Genomic DNA, 5,649 nt, shown 5'->3' with positions numbered 1-5,649 from the left:
AAGCAAATCGCAGCAAACGTACTGCCAAAGCCTCCCCCGAAGCTACCCCGCCATCTCAGCGCAGAAGCAGCGTGGCTTCCACCGAGCTGCTTCAGCTGGAGCATGCCTTGACGGCTGCTGCCAGCTATCCCGTGGATGCTATAACGGAATCTCAAAACTGCCACCTTATGACACAATGGATGAATTTGAAGGTCAAGGCGGCTGTTGGCTCTGTTTATCCTACTAAACCCGGCGCAACTTTTCACTGCCGGCCGATTCCAGAAGGATATGCTAGGGTGATGGTGGATGAGATAACGGAGGGATTTGAGGACCTCCAGCTTGACCACCCTACCGGTGAAGGGGAGACTCGGCTGGGGTCTGCTCTGAAGACTCCATGCCTATGGCGGAAGGAGCTCATCAACCTTCCGAACTGGACGCCACCGCCTCCTCCTCCTCCTCCGGCGAGTCAGGGCACTCCGCCTCCACCGCCTCCTCCTCCGGTGAGTGACGATCAGGGCCCTCGGCCGGCTCCTTCTCCGGCGCGTGGCGGCACTCCGCCTCCTTCTCCACCTGCGCCAACGCGCCCGAGCAGCCAGCCTCCTCCTTCTCCGCCTCGTCAGCAAGGGCGGAAGAGACCTGCCGCCGCTCCAGCTGCTCCGGCGCGTCGTAGTCCTTCTCCTCCGCCGCTTAAGCAAGTAAAGAAGACAACCGCTCCGTCTGCTCGGTCGGCGTCTAGCAGTACAACTAGAGGCGGGAGGACATACAGATTCGGTCCTTCTCTGAAGACTCCAGAGAAGTTACCATATGAGAGGACCCGGAGGAGAACGCCGAGATCGCGCGAGAAGAAGTGAGGAACTTCTTTGAAGGGGTGAAAGCAAAGAAACATCCACCTCCGGAGGAGAAGGTAGATCAGGTGAAAGTGAAGCGCACTCTGGCTGCCCTGACAAAACCACAGAAGTCTGATCCGCCGAAAGGAAACTACGACCACATTATTGGAAAGGAATTTGCCGAAGCGGAGCGGTCGGGAAGTACTGTCAGTGATCAAAGGCTGAAAGAACGACGAGCTGGGAAACAAATTGCCCAGCTCGGCGAACAAGCGAAGCAATCGTGCCCCCCGCTCAAGGTGCCTAGCCACAACGTCGATAATGATCCGAGGATGGTGCCCGGTTATAGCAATCTTGCAGATTACCTGCCCGACGAAGTACATTATGAACCCATGGAGGTGCAGATACAAAGATACGAGTACGGGAAGCCTCTCGTCAAAGATGAAAGATCTCTATCAACGATGATGCGAAGATTGCATGATTGGTACTTGAAAATCTGCAGAGACTCTGGGGGGAGGAGTACTTTGTATGCGAGACTTAAACCGGAGCATGACCTCGTTGGAATTGATCTGTTGCCTGTTCCATTTGAGGAGTTCTTTCAGTTTTTCAATCAATTGGCCCTCGATAAAACAACGGTCGCCTGCTACTGTCTGTAAGTAGTACTACTTCTGTCATTAAGTTTCTCTATATAGCTTAGCTCTTTCATTGCATGTATTTATAATCATCCTCACTATATTATGCAGATTGAAGATCGCCGAATTGAAGAAAAGACAAGTCGGTGATATTGGGTTCATTAACACATATCTCATAGATGCAACTCAGGTTAAACTTCATGCCGCAGCTATTGAGGCCAGCTTGCTACGATCGTTCGTAATAAATCAAAACAAAGATATAATACTCTTTCCTTACAACTTCAGGTGAGTGTTACTGTCTTGTGCGTATTCGGTTTCCCTTATATATTAGTCAAGGTTATAGTAATGTAATTGATGAGTTATGCATGTGCGTGCAGTTACCACTATATTCTCCTAGAGATTAAGCTTGAGCAGGGAGTAGTAACCGTCTTGGACTCTAAACGAAAAGATCCCAAGGAGTATGCGGACATGACTGAAATCCTCAAGAAGTAAGTTAAATCGATCATTATCCACCATATCAGCAACTTTGTTCATTTCCTGATATCAAGTAATTGTTTTCTTTGTCCGGCAGGGTTTGGAGAAAATTCACCAAAATAGTTCCGGGACTGCCGAAGGAGCTGGAATTTAGACACCCGAAAGTAAGTACTATAGTAGCATGTTCCGCGCATCTCCTAGTGATTCAAGCGCTAGTTTCATCAATACCATTTAGCATTCTTGCTTATCAGTTTGGTTGACCTCTATTTCTTGTAAAGTGGTTGTGGCAGGAACAAGGGAATGATTTCTGTGGATACTACATCTGCGAGTCCATCCGCCACACGACCTGTGAGCGGGGCGGGTACTCTAACGAACAATATGAAGTACGTAAATAACAACATTCACAATTTTATTTTATTACCATCATTTGTGTTGAGTTTCATTCATTTATATATATATATGTATTGACCCCCCTCTTCAAATTAGATGTTTCGGAAGCGGGATGAACTCCTAGCACCAGCTCGCATGCGAGCAATTCAAGAGGAATTGGCGGCATTCTTTCTTGACCACGTGATCCCTGAAGACGGAGAATTCTATGTGGACCCTGAGTCCGTATGATTATATTTGTAAGAGATAATTATTGTATATATGTAGCCGGTAGTGTCAGATAGATATACGAGAACTTGTTGTTCGACCAATCTCTCAGAGAAGGACAGGTGGTCGATATCACTTCTCTCTGTATATATATGCATATATGTTCATGGCGATCTTTTGTTTCCTTCGTTTGCTTAGTAGCTAGCTAGCGTGTCTAGTCCTCTCTATATACGTATGTATAGTACGTAGCGTCGACCAAGCACGGACATAAGAGAGGACACTTCTCTCTATTAATTATAACTAGCTAACACAATATATGAAACACCTAAATTAACCCCGCAAAACCCCCAACCCCCCCCCCCTTTCAAAAAAAACAAAAACCCCAGCCACAGAAGTGCTGACGCGTGGATGCCTATTGGTCCTGGTTGGTGCCACCAACCGGGACCAAAGGGTCTCCTGACTGGGCTCTGCGCACTGCCCACGTGGAGGGCCTTTAGTCCCGGTTCTGGATTGAACCGGGACTAAAGGGGGGAGGTATTAGTACCGACACTTTAGTCCCGGTTCCGGAACCGGGACTAAAGGCCCTTACGAACCGGGACTATAGGCCCTTTTTTTACCAGTGACACTTCCCTAGAAAGAAAATTAAATTTCCACATGAATCTATTATGAGAGCCACTTATGGATTGCCTACCAAAGATGGCAATACCTAGATTTATCCGTGTTTTTATGCCTAGCTAGAGGCGTTAAACGATAGCGCTTGTTGGGAGGCAACCCAATTTTATTTTTAGTTTTTTTTGCTTTTTCCTTCTGTTTAGGAATAAATCTTTGATCTAGCCTCTGGTTAGATTTGTTTTTATGTTTTAATTAGTGTTTGTGCCAAGTTAAACCTATAGGATCTTCTTGGGTGATAGTTACTTGAATTCCAGAAAATTTCTGTTCACGAAAAAATTGTTAAAAATTACCAGAACGTGATATAAAATTGATTCCAATTTCAGCAGATCAATAAACAAATTATTAAGGTCGTCCTATTTTGGCAGAATTTTTAGAGTTCCAAAAGTTTGCTTTAGTTACAGATTACTATAGACTGTTCTATTTTTGACAGATTCTGTTTTGCGTGTGTTGTTTGCTTATTTTGATGAATCTATGGCTAGTAAAAGAGCTTATAAACCATAGAGAAGTTGGAATACAGTAGGTTTAACACCAATATAAATAAATAATGAGTTCAATACAGTACCTTGAAGTGGTGTTTTGTTTTCTTTCGCTAACGGAGCTCACGAGATTTACTGTTAAGTTTTGTGTTGTGAAGTTTTCAAGTTTTGGGTAAAGATTTGATGGAGTATGGAACAAGGAGTGGCAAGACCCTAAGCTTGGGGATGCCCATGGCACCCCAAGGTAATCCAAGGACACCAAAAAGCCAAAGCTTGGGGATGCCCCGAAAGGCATCCCCTCTTTCGTCCTTATCCATCGGTAAATTTACTTGGAGCTATATTTTTATTCACCCCAAGATATGTGTTTTTCTTGGAGCATCTTGTATGATTTGAGTCTTTATTTGTTAGTTTTCCACATTCATCCTTGCTGTACACACCTTTTGAGAGAGACACACATGATTCGGAATTTCTTAGAATACTCTATGTGCTTCACTTATATCCTTCGAGCTATATAGTTTTACTGTATTACTTCACTTATATCTTTTAGAGCACGGCGGTGGTTATATTTTATAGAAATTTTTGAACTCTCATGCTTCACTTATATTATTTTGAGAGTCTTAAACAGCATGGTAATTGGCTCTAATCATGAAACTAATCTCCCATATTGAGTCCATTAAATATCATGAGAAGTTAGATACTTGATAAGTGTTTTGAGATATAAAGGTGGTAATATTAGAGTGTGCTAGTTGAGTAATTGTGAAATTGAGAAATACTTGTGTTAAAGTTGGCAAGTCCCGTAGCATGCACGTATGGTAAAAGTTGTGTAACAATTTTGACACATAGGTGTTCTTTTATTACTTTCCTTATGAGTGGCGGTCGGGGACGACCGATGGTCTTTTCCTACCAATCTATCCCTCTAGGGGCATGCGTAGTAGTACTTTACTTCGAGGGATAATAAACTTTTGCAATAAGTATATGAGTTCTTTATGACTAATGTGAGTCCATGGATTATACGCACTCTCAACCTTCCACAATTTTCTAGCCTCTACGGTACCGCGCATTGCCCTTTCTCATATTGAGAGTTGGTGCAAACTTCGCCGGTGCATCCAAACCCCGTGATATGATACGCTCTATCACACATAAGCCTCTTTATATCTTCCTTAAAACATCCACCATACCTACCTATTATGGCATTTCCATAGCCATTCTGAGATATATTGCCATGAAACTTTCCACCGTTCCGTTTATCATGACACGTTTCATCATTGTCATATTGCTTTGCATGATCATGTAGTTGACATAGTATTTTGTGGTAAAGCCACTATTCATAATTTTTTCATACATGTCACTCTTTATTCATTGCATATCCCGATACACCGCCGGAGGCATTCACATAGAGTCATATCTTGTTCTATGTATTGAGTTGTAATTGTTGAGTTGTAAGTAATAAAAGTCTGATGATCATCATTATTAGAGCATTTTCCCATGTGAGGAAAGGATGATGTAGACTATGATTCCCCCATAAGTCGGGATGAGATTCCGGACTAAATATAAAAAAAGAGGCCAAAGGAAAAAAAAGAGAAGGCCCACAAAAAATGAGAGAAAAAGAGAGAAGGGACAATGTTACTATCCTTTTCCACACTTGTGCTTCAAAGTAGCACCATGATTTTCATGATAGAGAGTCTCCTATGTTTTCACTTTCATATAATAGTGGGAATTTTTCATTATAGAACTTGGCTTGTATATTCCAATGATGGGCTTCCTCAAAATGCCCTAGGTCTTCATGAGCAAGCAAGTTGGATGCACACCCTCTTAGTTTCTTTTGTTGAGATTTCATATATTTATAGCTCTAGTGCATCGGTTGCATGGCAATCCCTACTCCTCTCATTGACACCAATTTATGGGCATCTCCATAGCCTATAGATTCGCCGCGTCAATGTGAGACTTTATACCTTTTTTGTCTTCTCTCATAACCCCCATCATTATACTTTACTCCAC

Source organism: Triticum urartu, chromosome 1 (assembly GCF_003073215.2).
Source record: "Triticum urartu cultivar G1812 chromosome 1, Tu2.1, whole genome shotgun sequence".
In the NCBI taxonomy this organism is placed as follows: domain Eukaryota; kingdom Viridiplantae; phylum Streptophyta; class Magnoliopsida; order Poales; family Poaceae; genus Triticum; species Triticum urartu.
This window is presented reverse-complemented; position numbering follows the sequence as displayed.